Consider the following 21,463-nt stretch of genomic DNA (forward strand, 5'->3'; position numbering starts at 1 on the left):
ATATTATACACCAAAAGCGTCTTTTCGCAAAGTTTTCAACAACACTAAAAAAGCATTTGCACATTGAGAAAACTCAGATCACTTGTGAACATAACAGAAAGTTTCTTCGCGATTCACGAAGGAACAAACAAAACTCCGATGAACCAGAACAGCAGCAGGTACGAAGGATTTAACTTGAATTTGACTCGACGACTCTTCAATACTTTAATAGGGCCACAGAAAACTTAAATGATGGCTAAGAAAACAAGAATGCATTTAACATAACAAAAACAACACCGGCCATTTTGGAGGAAAAACAAAGTTGCCATATGTTAAATAGTAATTTCTACTACTCTATTACAACAAAAATGTCAGTTTTAAATTAAAACAAATTAATTTCATTTAAAAAAGTTTTCACATTGTAATTAACAATAATATTCTCAAATATATTTTAATTAAGAAAAAAATGAAAATTGAAGAAAACAGGAGCAGCGACATCTAGAGCGTTTTAGGGAAGTTAAAAAGTATTTGAATTTATTCACCGATGTCGCTGTTTGGAAGCAAGTTTCACTTCGATGACCGTTGTATGGAAGTTTCCACACCCTGCTGGTCACTTTCTTTAGATTTTCTGATGTATTTAGACACCCTTTCACAGCACAAACCGTCTTAATTAATTAAAAGTCGTCGGACGTGTTTACCAATTTTTCACTTTGACAGTTCATGTGACGTTTACGAGTAAGCCATTCTGGCTCACTAAAATCTGCCTCACCTTTCGTGCACTGACTATCTATCTAGGTTTTATTAATCTAAGTAGGTTCCATGATTTCACATGGAAACAAATCGCAAACTTGATTGGCGAATTTCCTTGAATGATTGTAATAACTTATTATGTTCAAGAGGGCGCTCGGCGCTCCTATCAATACTGGACTATTAGTTTCGATTTTTGCCACGTTGGACAACCTTAATTATGATAGAGGGCACTACTAATTACTATCAAAACTTTGATTTTAGCAAATGGCATTGGCAAAAATGCACTAGTGTGCATGCCATAAAAAAAATAGATTTTAAAAATACTACGGTATAGTTCCAAAATACTGAACTGTCCTATCGATGACATTGAAAGCGGGGCGCCACCGTCAATACCGAATCGCTGGTTCCGATTTTTGCCATGTTGGAAACCATAAAGTTGAACGATGGTAGCGCCCCCCTGTCATTGAGTTTGGCGGGACAGTTCAGCGTGGGTCATCTATAGGTATATATTATCTGTGACGGTATCAATTTATGATTAAATTATTTTGCATGATAGGTACATTTGGATTGGATTATTTTATTATGGATACTAAACAAATTTAGAATTGTTTAGAATGACCGTGTTTTGACAGCTTCGCCCGCGCCGGCATTGATTTGTCAACTGATGCAAATAATATGCTGATTCTGCAACCATAAATAACTTGTTTAAAAAAATGGTGGCTATCAAAAAAAATGGTGGACATCAAATTTTTCATATCGATTTTCTCGCTAATTATTCGTTGCATTTGGTTCGTATCAATATATTTGTGAGGTACATTTCAGTTACTAAATAATGATAAATATTAGAAAACCATAACTTACCTGTTTCGTCCAATTTCAACATACACCCGCCAACCTGATATCAGGTTGGCGGCTCATTTTGTAATTGCAATTGCTCCCGTCTTAGAGAAGTACAAAATAAATAACTAAAGGTACACCAAGGTACACCTCAGGTATTAATTAATCATATTTATTTTATTCATTTCTGTGATCATACACCCGCCATTCTGACGTTCACTTAATACCGACTACCTAATTTTCAACACGTGTAATATTTTTATCTAATGTTCCACAAATAAACGATTTCGATTTTGAAAAAAATGAGATAAAAATCTGAATAAGGCTGCTCCCAAATTAAACTTATTACAAAAATTGCTCTATCAACTAACGCCTAAAACAACTGTAAAACATTCGTTGATATATCTGTTACGGTTAATGTGATAAATTGAAAATTATTAATAATAACCGGTTATTATGAATAATTACCGACAGTCGCGGTAAAAGTGATAAATTAATCACATTTAACAGTGATTATTTAATAATTGAACCTTAGTACTAACAAATATCATAAAAGAGAACAACATCTTGTGTACGTGCTCGTGTACAGCCAAACTTTTAAACGTTTTGATATCATATATTAATATAATTTGGCATAATGAGTTTGGAATGTTTCTTGCATAATATTACTTTTCTATGATGCCTATAACATAATGTTTTGATTTAAAGTAAAAAATAGGTTAAGGTGCGGCGGGGGTGGCCCTTGGGCCACCCCTAAGCCGCCTATTTAGTTTTATACACACATAAATGACCTCATATTAATCACTTTTACCAAATCATGCGGTAATTATTCATAATAACCGGCGATTATTCATAATTTCCACATTTATCACTTTGACCGTAACATATCGATAAAATGTGAAATAAATATAGTCCAGTCATTACGTACATTCAAAAATGAAAATGAATTTGCGCTTCTAATTTTTTAATATGTTGTAGGGGATACCTAGAAAAGCTTAATTTGAGATTGTNCGATATTTTATTGTCTATGATGGCCGCAGGAACATCACTATACATGGACTCCCAGCAATAAAGTACGGTAATGCCTCGTACAGATTTTATCGGCAAAAATTATGGAACTTGATAGGTTTTAGACCATGCCACGCACCAAAACGTCCGGAAGTTGTAATAGTATTATAGAATAAACGTTAAAAGACTTATTAATTTAATTTTTCAATGCTTAAGTGTCCATTAGAATGAAAGGGTGCTTAATGTATTAAAAAAAATAAAAAATAATTATGATGGGTTAATGTTTTTGGGCGGTTTTTTAGGCGGTTTCTGACAATGTCCTTTTCGAATCTCATCGGATAGCCGAGTTATTGCCGAAAAACAAATTTTAAGCGTTTTCCAAGATGGCGGCGAAAGCTCCTAGGAAAGCTTGGTCGACAATCTCAAGTTAAGCTTTTCTAGGTATCCCCTACAACATATTAAAAAATTAGAAGCGCAAATTCATTTTCTTTTATTTGCCTTTTTTTCGGACGAAATGACTGGACTAATATGTAATATTGAGTAAGTATTGTCCTTTTCATTAAAATTCGACAAAAACTTTATTAAAAGTAGTTTAAGGTACATGTATACAACTACGTAACGCCATACATTATACATTTATCTACACACGTCAAAACTAATGAAACCCCTATTTTTGCATTACCTGCTTTGCTATTAATGAACGCAATAAATAAATTAATAATACTGCAATGTTGAACTTTGATTTTTATTTTTAAATCACTGACTGTAGTTAGGTTATAATTATTTGGTGTTATTTTGTCATCACTTAAGATGTTGTTTACAGGTGCTCGTTGAAGAAGGGCACAAAGGAGGTGACACGCGCGTACGCAGCGGGGAAGTTCACCTGGCAGCCCAGGGCAAGACCGAAGGAGGTCACACCAATCTGAAAAAAAAAAACACATTGAAACAAGTTAAATAACACCGTAGTGATTAGCGAATCACCGCTACGCTACGCCACCGTGGACAATGACGCGAAAGCTAAATCAAAATAGACTCGATTGTTACACAACCCGTCCAGTCAGCCAGTGGGTTCACCACAAGAGACCACAATAGTCCAGCGATGGGATTCGAACTAACTCGACGGCAGCTCCAGCGTTGGGCTTGTCTTAATTATTTATACCGATGGTGAACTCTAGCCAAAATAAAAAGTAGAAAATACTGGGTGTTAGGTAAATGGGTATTATGAGCCGACACTAGCCCATGTTAACATGGGCATATTAAATGGTATTGTGAAGTCAGAAATTGGATTCATCATTTTAATTTTTTAAATTTTCATACAAAATAAATTTTGTAAAATTAGATTTGTGTTTACCTAACACCCTGTATATCAAAGAGTTCTTACCAGGACATTCCTGTTGCCCCTGGTGATGTAGAGAGGGCCGCCAGAGTCACCACTGCAGGTGCCGACGCCACCGATGCCGCTGGTGCAGATGTTGCTGTCTTGCAGGATCAGCGGGAAGCCGAATCTGCACACGCTGTTGCTGAGAACGTTCAGTCTGACTTGGCTCAGGAACTGGTTGGAGCTGATTGAACCACCTAGAAATAGAATAAGGTATTTTGATAAGTGATAACTTCAAAGGCCAAATCGCATTATGTTTTACATCGTGTTGTCGTTAGTGCATTCGTTATAGTATTAAAACATTGCATAATTAACATTAGTCTGTGGTTTGGGATTGCATTGTCAATATTGTTAATAAAAACGTTTCCGATTCTGATGTTTGGAAGGCCTTGAGAGGTTTTAAATTACGGGGGAATTTTTACTTCCGTATCTGTAAACTGTCTAACGCTCGTATTCACAAACGATGCTTGCATAAGTGAAGCAGCAAATCGAACGCACAACGTTGAATAGAGCTCTGTGATTCATTCATGTGTCATCCTGTGCGTCCACGCGCACTGTGAGACCTCATAGTAATGTTTGTGAATACGGGCGTAAAACTGGGAACTAAAGAGCAAACATCTTCATTTATTGGTAACAAAACGTGAACGAAACTGAACAAAATTTAATTTTGTGTTACTTACCGTCAACGGTGAGTCCGAAGCCTGAAGCAATGGCGGATTCGCCAGCGAAGGTCTCCTCCAGCTCGGCACCCTGGGGCAGGGACACGGGGGCGATGGTGCCTGAAAGAAGGATTGTAGAATTTTAAGAATAGTGGTAAGCGGAGATTTTTTTGCTTCAGTTTGGTTGGCTGGTTGCACAGTTTTTCAGTTTGGAAGTATTAATTGTCTAGCAGTAATTTTAAAACAGATTATCAACAACACAATCGATGATATGAGCGTTTTTCTATAGGTTATCTTTCATAGGTCACTGTTTTTTGTATGATATATTTATTTAGTATAGATACTTCAATTGACAATTGATAGGTATGTAACACAATCTAATCTTATTCCAAGCGATAGGCTGTTGTTTGCCGAAAAGGATTTTCCACCCACTTTATTGGAATAGAACTAACTCTTATAACTAATATAACAGGAAAAATGGTAAAACGCTTACTGCTGAAGGAAACGCTGGTAGGCAAGTAGATCACACCGACGTCATTACGGACCAACAGAGGGAACCAGCTGGGGTGGTTGATGAAGACGCTGGTGAACTGCCTGTTGCCGCCGGTGAAGAGGGTCACGGAGCCGAGGATGACCTCAACCCTCCAGACCTGGTTCTGACCGTCAGCCCAGCAGTGGGCGGCGGAGATCACGCGGTTCGCGCTGATTAGAGAACCGCCGCACACGCCTCTGCCTTCGAAACCGATGACGTCGAGGAGCAGACCAGCCTGTGAAAACAAAATGAAGTGTAAAGGGTGGGTTGCTGCTGACGGGGGTGGCGTTTGGATTATTTTATTAGGGCACGTCTTCGCTTCATTTAGATGAGAATCACAAATTCCTTTTTATTAATTTTATATTGATATTTATTTACGTTTGATATCAGAATACGCCTTTTAATAGGGTTGCCAACCATTCTACATTAGGTATTTTGAATTGTACCTACATACCTAATATTCGAGTTAAATAGTTTTACATTACGTTCTTGTCTCGAAACTTTTCTTGAATTTTTGTAGACTAATTTTAAAATATTTTTTAAGCATTGTTATTGCAATTCTTTTGGTAAAAATAAATGAAATAATAAATTTTGGTTTTTTCCCTCTTTTGTTTTGTAAAAAACGCTACCTGCGCCACGTATATTACGCATGTTATTAGTAACGAAGTGTGCCTACTTAGATATTTTGGGTACGCGTTTTTTATTAGAGTAGGTCCTTAAATGAATTTTATTATCCCATAATTACCTGGAATGGGACTTGTCCCAAGCCAGCGGGCACACCTCCGACAATCCTCTGTTGCTGTAAGTACTGCTCCTCCCTCACGCGGATCTTCTCAGCTTCGGCGATGGAGTTCTTCAGGTATCCAAAGGCAGTATGGTTGTCGGGGACAACCACTTTGCCATGGGCCAAGGAGGCCACTGCCAAAAGGACGACCAGGAACTTCATAATGACGGACAGCAACTGCGGTGCGTAAACCAAAGACGTTAGCTTATTTATAAGATTCGTGTAGAAGATAGTACGCACTACTATTATCAGGCGATTATTACACTAATTATGATATGAATTTGATCAATTTACTTGGATTTTACGATAGTACAGGGTGGTCCAAAAGTGACGTCAATTTTTTTTCGTTTTTTTACCATCATATTTTGAAAATACCTCATGAAGAAAGGTTCTTTTTCTCCAACATGATCGTCTTAAATCACTCTTTCGTTGATCAACTACTATTAAATAAATGTGATTTATTTTAAGTTGTAGCTCTGGCAGAAAATTCTCAAATGCACATTTACAAAATCATAACTGCTACTTAATTAAGTTTAAACTGCTAAATTGCGGATGAATATTTTCATGTAGATACATCCAGGTGCGTGGAATGTAAAAAAAATCGCCATCACTTTATGAACCACCCTGTATACGTACGCCAAGAAATTACGACGGGGTTTTACAAAGTAATTAAAGGTCCATTGTGCAAGTGATAACGAATAAAAATATATTAGAATTAAGTTTTCTCGTTCGTAATTAAATTGACAAGTTAGTGTAAGTCTTACCATATCCCGAATTCCTGAATATGGATACCTACCTACCTATATATATACCTACCTAGGTATCGCTTAAATTTATTAATATTCAAACCTTTTACTTTAGACCAGATGCTGTGCAGCAATTTAGATACAAAAGCCAACGATAATCGGTTTACCTATGCGATGGAAGCTTGGGTACTGTTTCACTGGGGTATTTCGAGCCTAACAAATATTGCAGAATGCAGTAGGTATAAAGATAATTTTGGACACTAATTCGTCTTACTCAATCTGATTTTATTTTATAACTTACAGTCGACAACTCATGAGACTCTACAAGTTAGGAACAAGCGTTACCTACTCGTAATCTTAAAGAAACAAACAAAATTGCCTAAAAATGTTGAATGTTGACATGTTTTTGTTGATTGTGTAGAGCAAAACACGTACGAGACCCGCATCTACATAAGATGTTACGTTTGGCGTAGCGTTATTTTGCTATACACATTTTATGATTATGCATTTTATGAGAATGTTGGTAAAATAATTTAGGTTTTATCCTTGTTATTGTTGGCTATTTTTTGCTAAGATTAAATCAAACTTTTTTTAGGGATTAATTAATTATTGACGTAGTAGATCAGATAGTGTGCAAATTAGAAATTCCGATATAGTTAGCATTCAGCATGATTTAAAGAAAAAGGCGTGAATGGAATAAACAGTCTCCAAATATAATATTGATAATCGTAATATTGTACTCTTATATTTGACGTGATTAAGCTCATCTAAACAAAAAAATTTGCAATGGGACAATTGACTCTTTGTGCATTGTGGTATAATGGAACAATAGGTACACATACGAGTACAGTGGGAAATCTTAAAAAGTTTTCCACCTTTTCAGTCAAATCATATTTTTCATAAAAATAGATTGTAGTGTAAAACTTGTGCAGGAAAACTAGACAGGAATAGTCAAAAGGGGGATGTAGATTTGCAACGACAAAAGGCATATAGTTACTTATGAACATTGTATAGTTAGGGGTAGGTATTTAATGTTTTCCTTGAATTGTTTGTGAGTGATGAGAAAATCAGCATATCAAGAATCAAGATTGAGAATTTGACCAACAAAAGCACTTTTATGATATTTTGTTATTTGTTGAATTATGTGTGTCTATTTTTCCAGAAATGCTTTATTCGTTTTTCGTGACTATAGTTCAAATGGCGACAGTTACTTACTATATTTTTTTTAAAATAATTTTTCTTTTTGCTAGTCCTTGTCTGTGGCTCAACTTATACAATTGCTCTTGCTTAGGATCAGATCATCAGAGCTAGAGACATTAATTTTGGTGTGGGTCAGTTAGTTCAGGTCTAAAGGTCCAGGCAGTATAAATAATCATTCAGAACAATAGTAAATTAAAAAACATGCATTAACTTTATCGCAATTTATTGCTTTGTTTTAGCCGTAACAGTTTGCAACTTGCATTCCAAATTGCATTTCCATAACATATTTCGTTGGGTTCGTTTAGAGGTTCTGGTTGAAGAAGTCTAAGTATGACGTCACTCTGGCGTAGGCAGCCGGGAAGTTGGCCTGGCAACCCAAGGCGCTTCCGAAGGAGGTCACACCGATCTGCAAGGAAAAAAAAACAAGTTAGTAAAAAATTCAGTAAAACTCATTTATTTCTGTAAGTAGGCTTTAAAAAAGCACTTTTACACGTCCCAGTATTAACCCTACCACTGCTTCAGGACAATAAATGGGCCAGTGCTGAGAAGAAGCAGCCCAAGAAACTCAGACACTATTTGAGTAGGTATAGTCAAAAGAAAATTTTTTTTTTAAGTGGGTGAACCATAATTCAAACAGGGTTTTTATTTGCTTCCATTGCGTTGTGATGCCAAACTTAATTTAAATATCTAGACCTGACATACGAATGGCTATTGTTTTGCATTGTGCTATTAAAAAGTTTAAAAATACATGGAAGTCGAAAAAGAACAAATTTCACCACTCCAATTAAGACAAAAAACAGCAATTACAGTGAGATTTAAAGGATAGGACTATAAACAATGGTTCTTATAATCCACTAGCTTTCCGCACGCGGCTTCGCCCGCGTGGAATTTTGTCTGTCACGGAAAAACTTTATCGCGCGCGTCCCTGTTTCAAAAACCGGGATAAAAACTATCCTATGTTCTTTCCCGGGACTCAAACTATCTCTATGCCAAATTTCATCAAAATCGGTTGCGAGGTTTAAGCGGGAAAGCGTAACAGACAGACAGACAGAGTTACTTTCGCATTTATAATATTAGTTGGGATTATGAGACTAACCTATCCTTTTACAACTGAAGGTTCGTATACTTTTAATACAAGATTGGAAATAAGGCGCAAGATTAATGAAAGTTTCTCACCAAGAGAGGACGGTTCTCCCTGTTGATGACGAGAGGGCCGCCGGAGTCGCCCTGGCAAGTGCCGACGCCGTTAACGCCGCCGATGCCGCTGGTGCAGATGTTGGTGTCGTGCAGGACCAGGGGGAACAGCAGGCGGCACACGGAGTTGGTGATCACTCTCAGGGTCACGTGGCTCAAGAACTGGTCTTGGCTGATGGAACCACCTGGAATGTTAAACAATGAAGTTTGTAGGTACAAAGGGAAAGAGTAAGGCTGTGCTATAGTAATAGTAGTATAATTAAAATCAGCGTGGGACGACCACCCACAAGGTGGACCGACGACCTGATAAAGGTAGCAGGAAGGCGCTAGATTTAGGCCGCTACCAACGGTGCGATGTGGAAGTCATTGGGGGAGGCCTATGTTCAGCAGTGGACGTCCTGTGGCTGAAATGATGATGACGATGAAGAATTTAAAATCTGGTCACGTAGGTAGTGACTGAGATCTGACATCGCAGTGTCGTTAGCAGTATCGTGTGATCATGTCGTTTAGTATAGTATGATCATGGTTGGTTGCATGATGTAGTCCATAATTATTAATTGTAATTAATTACCGTCAACAGTAAGTCCAAATCCAGAAGCGATGGCAGCGGAGCCAGCGAAGTTTTCTTCAATCTCGGCGCCAGACGGCAGGGCCACGGGGGAGATGGTGTCTGATGTACGAAAAATAATTTAGAATAAACTTTTTAGGTTACTATACCCTCGCCTGTTATCTCCCCATAGCATAGCAACATTTTCTAACAAAAAATTTCAATCAAAGTTATCTCCTGTGATATTGAAATGAGACTTACTGGAGAAGGCAACGTTGTTGGGCAAGTAAATGACAGCGACGTCATTGCGGACCAGTAGAGGGAACCAGCTGGGGTGGACGACGATTTCGCTGGTCAGCTGCCTGTTGCCGCCGGTGAAGAGGGTGACGGAGCCGAGCACGACGGTGAGCCTCCAGGCCTGGTTCTGGCCGTCGAACCAGCAGTGCGCAGCGGTGATCACGCGGTTCGCGCTGATTAGGGAACCGCCGCACACTCCGTTTCTACCTTCCAAACCGATGATGTCAATCAGGAGACCAGCCTGGAAGGGAATTTAAATTACTTTCATGAATTTTTGAACTGCGACATACTTATGGAAAATATTAAAGTAAAATTGAAAATGCCTACGGTAAAATGCAACCTCATAAAATAAAATATCGCGTGTCAAAGACTTGATAGATCAAAGCTCACATGATGTACTAGTAATATCAGAAATAATTGTTGAACCTTTTTTAAATGGATTTCCATTTAAAAAAGGTTCAACAATTATTTGGGTAAATTTAATGTTAGTTTTAAAGGAACTTTAGAAATAACAAACAATTCACTGATTTGTTTTAAGTTTTGTTCCTAAAATACGGTCTTCTTAGGTTTACAATGCATACCTGGTACGGGTACTGTCCAAGGTTAGCGGGCAGGCCACCAACGATCCTCTGCTGGGCGAGGTAGTTCTCCTCCGAGGCTCGCAACTTCTCAGCATGCGCCACAGAGTTGGCCAGGTACCCGTAGGCGCTGGTCGATGCCGCAGGGATCTCCTCCCCGTATGCGGCGGCGACTGCCAGAACAACAACCAACAATTTCATCATCTTCACCGGATCCAACTAATTAATTACCCAATCACGCATTATTTATACAGTTGTCCCTGCCGATAAAATTAAATGATTATGCTAAACTAACGATACGGAGTGATTGATTGATAGTTCATATCTTTAGTTTTAATATTTAAATCAGTACGCATATACATCAGTGCATGACTGGTAAATGTGTCTATTCATACATTTTTAAAATGTTTGGTGTTAACTATAAGGCATTACGAGCACGTGTAGGAAATTGCAAATGTTTCTGCATGTTACGTAACGTCTTCTGTCAATAATTTGTTGGTATACATAATCAGTCTTTAAACAATGTTAAAATATTCATCACAGATTTCGATTCGACGAATCAATTGCAGTAAGTTAACCTTCGATCCTGAAAAAAATCTCTTTCAAATCACTAAAGCGTAAAACTATAACGCTACAAAGGCCCCTGAAATGATAACGCTACAAAAATATACAAAATTTGTAAAATAGTAAGAACCATTCCAAAACCATAAATAATGCACTTGTTCATGTGAGTAAAGTAACAATTTGTGTTCGGCGAAGGGATGACTTCCCGCATTGCGCCTCGCAAACAAACAATGTCAGTTTCTACCGCGCAGGGGACTGTCACTCAAGCGGCCCGGAACAGCCCAATGATATTAGCCGCCCACTTTAAACTAACCTCCAAAGCACTTCTCCTCTGACCCCACTTGTACCTACAAAACACTCGGCCAGGAGGACAGGGGGGCTCACGCAAAACTGGTTGCTCTTCAGTCTACAACAGCCAAACTCTTTAGTTATGCTGACATTGCATTCAGATTCAATTCACATAGTGAGCTTGTTGGATATCTTCCATTTTGCCATTCAGATTATTTTGGTAAACACATACCTGATTGGTGCTCAAAGTTGAGGTTCAGCTGGGGTTACAAGTTTTAAAATGTGAATAATCCTTCCAATAATACCAAAGATGTATAGAGATTTCCTTAAGTTTTGTTTCCACTGTGTCAGAATAGTTAAGAAATTGCCAGTTCGTAAGTGTACGGTGGACTTCTTACCCATTAATTCTCCGATGCATTAGCTTATTTAGCAGTATTTGGTTGTAAATAAGACAGAGTCATGTTAGTCTGGGGCCAGTAATGCTGCCGAGATTATTAGCAGAGCAGGTGGCGGCCCCGCGAGGAAATCTGCGAAGTAGCGCCACTAACGCGTTGTTCCCGGCAAAGAATGGCACACAGCTTGGTGTTGCTTGACTTAGCTGAAAAATATGCGAACAATAGTGATTAGTGGGAGAGCTGTAAATATTTTTAAAGTATCAGGTTGTAGGAAGTTGGTTACAAGGTATATATTGTGTTTTAAAGCAGCCGACCATTTTAAAACGTTTTATTTTCACGATAAATAAATTTAATTAGTTTATTTTTAGACAGATCTTTGTAAGTACTGCAGAAACCCGTTTTAAGTCGATTTCAAGATTTTCAAGGGGGTCCAATCAAACGCACGTCTTGAGTACTTTTTTATCATTATTTATTAATACTTTTTAATTTAATTATGTATTTTAATTTAGGCAATGAATTTGCTTTGTAAAGAAATATTGATGCTTTACTAATAGTTTGAAAGATTTGGAATTGTGTCTATTATATTATTTTCATCATCATCAACATCATAGGGTATCCTTTTGTTTGTTGTCTAAACTTTTACGATGTAGGTATTAACCACAATCGTATTGTGCTTGTGTTGCTGTGTCTGCTTATCTCCCGATAGTAATTTTGAAGTAGCAGATATTGCATGTCAAGCTGTCCAATTAAGTCAATCACGGCGCACCGGCTTGTCCGGCGGCCGGGCTTGTCATGTCGGCAACAATGGACTCTTGCTCTCGTGCTCGGATGCAGCCTGACATGACGCTCGATAACTGTTTAGGTAAATAACTAAACCTCGAAGGTGGATTCAGACCAAACGATCATAATCTGAACAACGAGTTGTATACTACAACTCCTTGTTCATAAAGCTCTATTAACAAACTTGACGATTATGTAACCATGATATAGAAATTCCTGGACGAATGCATGGTGCAGGCAATTCTCCGCATACGTAGCATTTCAAAGGACTCTAATTAACCACACCTTGTGGAAACCACTAAGTTGTAGAAACAAACTAAAGCCCTGAACCAAAATGGAACCACTAAGAATGTTGTCTCTGCGTAAACAAAATTACAAATTGAATCGTGTGAATAGTGGGGCGTGTTCCAAACAATCCAACCCACCTAAGTCCTAACTATAGTTGTATTTGTCATCAAGATTCGAAAGATTGCTGCTCAAATCAATTTGCTCAATCGGATAATTTCAATCAATCCGTCGAATTTAAATTAAACGGATGCGATAAGCGGATAAGATTAGTATTTTGAATGAGTAAACACTTTTTTGGTTTTGCGTGATTTATAGAAAAGCTGTTACGGAATTATTTAATTAATTATTTGATAGGCACAACAAAATAAAGCCTTGGTGATAAATGAATTTTCTTATTAGCAAGAGGTAAGAATATAAGTACGCTTATTAAATGAGCGCGATATTGATGTTGTTTTGCGATGAGGAAAGTCTTGCGTCTGTCTCCGTCACACCCACGAGATTGCATATTGTTTCGTCTCAATTTTCCGCGTACCGGCAATAAGTAGGTACGAACCGTATGGTACTGACGTTTAATAAACTTGCACACCGGATTATAGAGTTTACGGTGATACGTTTTTGAAGAGTAGCCGTGAACTATCTTGATACTTGGAGAAAAGAGTTGGTTAGTAAAAGCAACATTAAGAGCCATTTCACAAAAAAGTTCCGCGCGAATTTAGGTAAAATCTGTCAACGCAACGTCAAAAGAGTAAAAAGAACGCTGAAATGGACAAAAAAATCTTGAGCCGTGACCGTATTAAGACTTGATTTAAGTTATTAATTTTAAGGTAGAATNCGCACGAAAATGTAAAATGGCTCTTAAGAAAAACGACTGAACGAACACATTAAGACTTATACAAATACCATATGAAATACTGAAATACAAAGGCCTGCAAAACATGAGCGAATGGAGATCTTCTAGAAAAAGGACTTTAATCGTAATGATAGTGTATAGAATAGAAGATGAAAAGACCTTATAATAAATCAAAAAATATACCTACAGAGTATAATAACAATGATATCAGCAGTGTTTCCCTAACGATATTAGGAATTGCCACGCTTACTATTTGCTTCAAGAGCCTAGTGTCGATTACTGGAAGTATTAAAACTATCATTTTATGAAATAAAGTTAATTCGTCAAGTATCAAGACGGTTAAGTCGCAGTATATGCCAGTGACGCCGGCGTCAAGTCAAGCCACGAGGCGCCCGTGTCTACGGCCTCCATACCGCCCAAATATTAAAACGCGTCCGACGCAGGCCTCGAGTACAGCACTAACTTCGCAATAAGCTATCGCTTCAGTTATTTAGCTACGTGTACGTATTCGGGAAGTAAGTTAGCGGTTTTAATGCTGACTCGAGCTGAGTAATGAAGACAGCTCTTTAATGATCGTACTCGTAATAAGCCGAAAGTGATAGGTACAGTATTCCTATGCGATCTGATTGACGTATAAACTAGAGTATGAGCAAGTTTTTTTAAAGGTAGAAAATCGGCTTGTAGGTTACTTTTGATACCACTTAATGATTAAGTTTTAATCAAATGCCAATAAAGCTAAAGAAACTTCCACTAATACTCCAAAGTCCAATCAAACCACTTCTGCAGAAAATCTGCAAGTAAGTTCGCAAAACTTAAGCTTTCGACTTTAGACTGACAGAGTTTTTCCGAGCGGATCAGGCATTAGCAAGGCCAACCGCGCAATTACCGCGCTAATTAAATTTACGCCGTTATTACTAATTTATTCGATCACAACGACCCTTGACTGCCAACTACGCGAACGAGGCAGCTAAAATGTCGCATGATAAGATTTGCTATGCGATTTTGTTTGGTGTGGGCGGTTTTTCAAAGATTTCTTGTGCAATACGTATCGAAAAACTTTTCTGGTGGATCTTGGGCATGAAAAAGATAGGACTGAAGTATTTTGGATGCACAATACGTTAATCTAGTGACGCTATAGATAATAGAGTTAAATATTTGATATGAATCGTAGTCAGTAAAGGGAAAGACAAGAATGTTGAAGCTTGATGTTAGAAGATTGCAATAGTTAATGCAACAAGCAATGGAAAACACTTTGGCTTATTCATGCGGTAAAGGGTTAAGAACCATTTAGCAGATAGTAAAACTCCATTTTACCTAAATGAAAATTGGTTTCTTCGGGAAATTCTCGTTCTACTTCCAATAAATAGATAGAAACAGTAAAATAGGGCACCGCTGCCGACAGCTGAGTGTTACAGAGCAGTTTTACAGACGAGAGCTGCAAACGCAATGATGACACCACGTTACGTGCCGTTCCAATTTCGCTCGGAGGCAGCTGGACGAAGCAAAAGATAGAGCAAATGTAATGAATCGTTCCTTTTTTCTTTTTTTAATCCAATCAAACGAAAAACATCATTTTATCATCACTTTATGTGTAAGCCAGTGTTGAGTTAAACTCATTAGCGATACCAATAAATCCTACTTAGACAAAGAATATAGAAATGTTATGTACATAATATTTCAAAGAAGACTCGAAGAATTTATTTAAAACGAGCATCTATGCAAGCAAATAATACACCTCCAATGATATGGAAAAATAACAAAAACGATGGAATGTTGCAATATTATAAAATAAACTCGAAAACCGCATTCGTTTCTCAGCGCATTTTTGCGGCGGGCGGGGAACGGGCGATGATGACGCCACGCTACGTGCTCATTCTAATTGGCGCGGTGTTCGCCGGCGTCGGGCCGTGTGCGGGCGCACAAGCGTTTTGTGTACGCGCCTCCAGCGTGTAATGCGCTCGAAAACGCCCGCTGAAAATCGACGCTTTTTGGCGCGTCTGAAAAATTTCACGTTGCGTAGGCTAATTTGCGCGGACGGCGCACTTTTACTGGTACGCGTAAGTAAACGTCCAACGTCATTATTATGGCCATGTGATGTATTTTGTATGAAAAAAAAAAACAAAAAAAAACAGTACTTATTAAATTATAATTTTGAAAAAATGTGTGTTGTTATATTCTAGGACCGTATTCGGAGTTATACATTACGACACCTTCAGGTTCAATTGTCGTATAAACCATTTTGGCCAAATCGAGTTATATATACCATTTTAATCAGAATTTTTTTCTCTATCGAGCTGTATATTCGAAATATTGAAATTCGCTAAAAAAATGTTTATACGCCCCAAAAAACTATAGCCTGAAAGATAAATAAATACCTTATAAACAGTGTACAAACCGAACGCTTGTTTTTGGTATTTTTGCTAAGATGTATCAACCATACATTTTTTTTAAGCCAGGACGTAAAAAATACTTTCGTAATTGAAAATGGCTTTTACGCCTAAAGACATGGCGTTTTATGTCCAGATTCAACGTCGTAAGTCCACGTATTAAATATGGTAATTATCTGTTTCATATTCATATTCATTTATTTATTGCATCACGCATGTATGTATGTACAGTAAGTAAGTTTTCCTTATTATAAAGTTAAAGAAAGTTTATTGTTTCTACTTTTAAAGATAATAACTCGATATATAAGGTTGCTTTCCAGGTCCAGTACATCCGTGAATAGGGATGATGACTGGGTCATGAAATCGAAATTCTATTTAGTCCGTCAGACAGAGAATTAGAAAATTTAGACCCCATATTTCCCATAATCGAAGAATTACAGTATTATATTGAGTTTAAATGTCGCGTGACGTCACTTTTGAGTAAACATTCTACTCAAGCGTGATGTATCGCGCCATTTCAACTCGATGTAGCACTGTTATCATTAAATTATGAAAGGAAATAAAAAAATATGAGTCTCATATTTTCCAATTATCTGTTTGAAGGACAAATAATTGAAATTTTGTCATCTAGCCTATCTGGGGGCACGGCAGTGCCCCCGCCAAGTCGAGCGCGAAGCAAACACTGCCGTACCATCTTTACTGGAACCATTTCGCCGCATTTTCAGGCCTCTATTTGAGAACCTCTGGATAAGACCAGAACGCAGAAATTTTTGTCATCTAGTAAGCTATAATCACATACTTAAAATCCAAAATTTCAAGTTTGTAGGTCATTTAGTTCCGAAGTTAAGAGAAAGCAAAGTTTCGCATTTACGACACTCACTCACTGATGATCATCAAAACAGAACTAGTACTTCCCATTAACTCAGAGAGCTGAAATTTAGTACAGAGTTAGGGTTTAATGACTACATAAAGGGAAAACTATAAAAACTAGGAAAATCGAAGATCTGGAGTAACACCACATTCATAATCNTTTCTACCTCAACCAAATATAGTTTTTATACTGTTAAATATCTTTGTGCAAATTCTCTAAACAACAAAAGCCTAGAAATAGTAAACAATACATTATTTACATACATAGTTTTAATAATACATTTGAATAAATCACTTTATCAATGGGTATATAAACCAAAAAAAATACATCTAATGGTTTTTAAGCCATCAATTTCAGTCTCGTCTTTACAAAAAATTCAAATACGACGTAAAGAGTTATTTTTAGGTCAAATATAATGGGTCGTATAAACCACCGAGTGCCTTTTTCAACGACGTAACTCCAAGCTAACTTTAAAACTACTGAAGATGCCCATTTTTTAAATATTTAGAACTTTGTTAATGTTTTCTCTTGGACATTTTTTTATAACTTCTCAAATAAAAAGGTTACGATTTTTTTATTAAAAAAAAAAACGTTTTTTGGCTCTCCTGAAAAGTAGGGTTTTGGTTTATACGACAATTGAACCTGAAGGTATCGCATTACAAATACAACAATCCAGTGCGCAACCCGCATTTCGAGAATACCTCGCAAGCTTGTGTCGAATTGAGATTCGATTAGTCGCAGTCAACTCGAACGAGCGAGTAGCGGCGGGCTCAAACATTAATCGAATTTCGGTCTTCGGCTTCGGACGATCAAGTGCGTTAGTTCGCGTTACCAGCCTCTCGAGGTGTCCTCGAATCCTCGACGTTTGCACTCGATTGCTCGATATTCGATATCTCGATACTGGAGACGTCTCGGAGTGATTGCGAGATGTCAAGGACGTGGATCAGTGCAGAGCCTGCACCGATCTGTGGGTATGAAGCGCTCGCACTATTTGTCTTGCCATGATGCCCCTTCCTGCAAATTGACTTTGTGATACGAGGTGTCATGATCGGTTCTATTTTATTGACCACAAAATCATTTTAAAGGAATAATTTTATCAGTAACTTAAAAAGTAGTTCGTTGCGACGTGATCAAAGGAAGGAAAAGTTACTACCTACATCAATAAACTTTTTACGTAAGTATAAAAAATAACTTATCTTTACATGCAAAATGTACGATCAAAAGGTAAAAATAATTAATAATACCAATCGGATTGTTCTTTATTGATATTTGCCGCCGCAGGCACAAGAAATATTGTGCTTTATTTCGCAGAAATTTCACGGTTTTTACAAATGAATTTTATTCACTATATTTATGCCATTGTGCGTGTGCTTTTATAAAATGCGCTGCAGGGCTTAATGTGTCAAGAACCTTTGAAAAAAAAGGCTCTAACTAAAGCTAGTTTGCTAGTTCGCACTGTAAAAATGTGAATAAACATGTCAATGAAATTCCAAAAGGAAACAGCTAAAACAAAGGGTTTTTGGAGAATGGCGTGGGTTCGAAAATTCCCATAGAGCACTTTTAAATCGGGATTGGGGTGAGGATAGGGTTCCCAGTCACGTATAAAGTTATGTTTCGTGACAAAAGGTGCATTAAACACTGATTTCGCCCATTTATTAACTTAATAATAAGTAATCATATTATAGACAAAATCTTATCGCATTATTCACGTATCAATGATATCCAATCGGGGATTTTCGTATTAGCATTTGATGTTATTTATGAATAAATATGCCAAAATAAGGGAGTTCACCATAAACTAATTTATCATCGAAGCAGTAATATAAAAAGGCATGTATTTAAATGATCTTTTTAAATTAGCAAAAACGGCAAATAAAAAAATCTAAATGGTCATCTATTTTAATGATTGATCCTCTTTCTTTGAGACATAAAATAAATGAAATCGATCGATATTTTAACCTTTTTTGAACTTCGCAAAAAAAAAATTGAGATGTAAAAATTATATCTGATCGTTACTTGTTGGTCCTCAAAAATAAAAGAAATGAGCACCAAATATTCAATATTGTGATACTTTTTTAAATAATTCGATTTGTATAAATTATTTTTTGTCTATATCAAATAATCTGCAAAATAATTATGTTATGGTACTTATTTTTATTAATCAAATATATTTTAAAGTTAAGTTATACATAGATCGAAATGTATTTATTAGGTGATCAATATTAAAAGGCAAACTTGATATAAAAATCATCAAATTAACAAAATTAAAGATCAATAACTAAAAAAGAGGATCAAATATTATTTTTGTTTACCAAATATTAAAAGAGTATGTTAAACATAAATATTATGTTACCTTTAATGAAGATCATTCATAATTTATCCGTAGATCAACTAATATAGACCCAATAATTAATATAAAGATAAAATATAATAAAAAACATCATTTATTTTTAAAAGTGCACATACAAAAAAGATCAATTAGTTTTTAGAGGATCAAATAATATTGTCCCATATAAAAATATTACATAATAATATGAAGAATATAAACCATATTCTGGTGTAGCAATAACACAAAACAGACATAGAAAATAAATTATAAGGTGTCATTTGACAACCCTACATGGTAACATAAAGCTTTGCATCAACCCCTGCCCCGTTCCGCGCCACTTAGGCGAATTTTAAAACCTATTAATGTGTTGAAAAGGATGTCCATTAGAGATTCCTCCACCTTTGCTAAGAGGTGTCTGCCGGCAAAATCGACTATGACGCCTCGCGGAAGACGGACGCCAATTTTAAATAACGAACCTTGCGAAATTAGTGACGTTAATTGACGTTTTAGGGCTAGGGAAAAGGAAACAGCGACTTTTTTGTCATGTTGGTATCATTGCTAGTCAGGTTTATGGTCCCTTTAGACACTTTAGACAGGCCTGTTCATCTCCGCGAGTTTACATCGAAAACAAAACACGCACAATGGCCCACCTACAGGATACTATTCGACAAGGCCTCACATACGAGCGAATATTGACTCACGCACGCGTATTCTTGTGTATGATGGAAGAAAATAAAGAAAATGGTGTACTAAATACTATGCAGTATTTAACTGCCTAAATAATAATAAAAACACAGAATGTACTTTTTTAAGTTACCTCAAAACACTGAGAGGTAAATAATTAGTTAATATTATTCATGATAATTCATGCTAAATCATGTATTTCCTCCGCCATTTTCCGCAGTTTGGCACCTCACGTCACATCATTTTACCGAAGTCAGCCCTATAGCTTCGGCGCAGTGCCGATCACTGACGTTTGTCAACAAAATGGTGCTTGACTCTTGAGACAGGCCAAATTACGCCATATTGTTAATGACATTGAGCATACATTTTTTTTTAATTCCTTCGCGAAGTAAAACTTCTGTACGTAGTACTTGTTATTATTCTGTGCTTTAGATGAAATAGTAAGGTACAAACTTATTATTATTCTGAGCTATTGCACCAAAAAAGTATCAACTACTACCTTAATAAACTGTTTTATTAGGGTAATTTAGTTCAATCGTACGTAAACATAGTTTGTGTTTTGATCATTGCAAGTGTCATTATCAGTATTTATTATCACTGTAATTCAATTTACGTGTATAATATCCAATAGATTAGAAAATGGATTTTCCGTGTTTAGCCATATTATCGACATTTAAGTATTTTATGTATTTAATTAAGAAGTCGTATACATTAGGTACACACGTATTAGTTTAAGCATAATCTTAAATATCTATGATTGTTCACAGATTAGCTGAAATATAAATAAACGTTTAAATAAACGCTGTATTAGTAATTAACTATTGGAAATGTGTGACATACTAATCAGTGCTAACGATTTATCGTTATCAATGATTACCGAAATGACTACAGATTAAAACATTACCAATAGGCTAGTTGCCTAAAAAAATTTTTTTAGTCCGTAATGTTTAATATCAAAAAATATTGGACACGTATATTTTTATTTGTCAATCTAACAAATAATTACATAGTTATGGTGCGTTGAATTTGCGCACGACGTCACAACGTGCGGCATTTTTAAAGCAAGCGTTGACGTCACGGGCCTCTTCTTATGAATTTTGGGGCGCTTTATCACTTTAAATTTTCATTAGTTTGAAAAAGTGAAAAATACGTGTAGAGTATTTTTTGATAAGTTAACTGACGGACTAATTTAAACTCTTGCTTTTTGACCCAGGCAACATTGGGGATGTTGCGATGGGGATTAATTCTATATCATTAAACTACGTTTTGTAAATGTTTACCAATTCTGAAATAAGCGATTTAATTTCAATTAACATATTATTACAGCTCTACATTGCGCTTCTCATTAAATGACAAAATGTTAACACTAAATAAATGCGAGGTCACGGTTTGTATTTAACGAAGTGATTGCCAGTTAATTTTACAATTAAAAATATCATTCATTAGTTCAGAAAAAAGAAGTATGTACTTATGTATCACAACATTTTTGAGACAATATCTCTCATCGCTAAATTGAGAATTCCGTCAGTAGTTAGTAA

At 36.5% G+C, this 21,463-nt stretch overlaps 1 pseudogene; it reads right to left on the bottom strand.

The window, feature by feature from the left end:
- Positions 1–3,303: 3,303 nt before the first annotated feature.
- On the bottom strand, positions 3,304–10,728 carry LOC114350087 (transmembrane protease serine 9-like; annotated as a pseudogene).
- Between the last annotated feature and the right edge of the window lie 10,735 nt (positions 10,729–21,463).

This window comes from Ostrinia furnacalis, unplaced genomic scaffold, assembly GCF_004193835.3.
Source record: "Ostrinia furnacalis isolate ACB-3 unplaced genomic scaffold, ASM419383v2 OfSCF0780, whole genome shotgun sequence".
Taxonomy (NCBI): domain Eukaryota; kingdom Metazoa; phylum Arthropoda; class Insecta; order Lepidoptera; family Crambidae; genus Ostrinia; species Ostrinia furnacalis.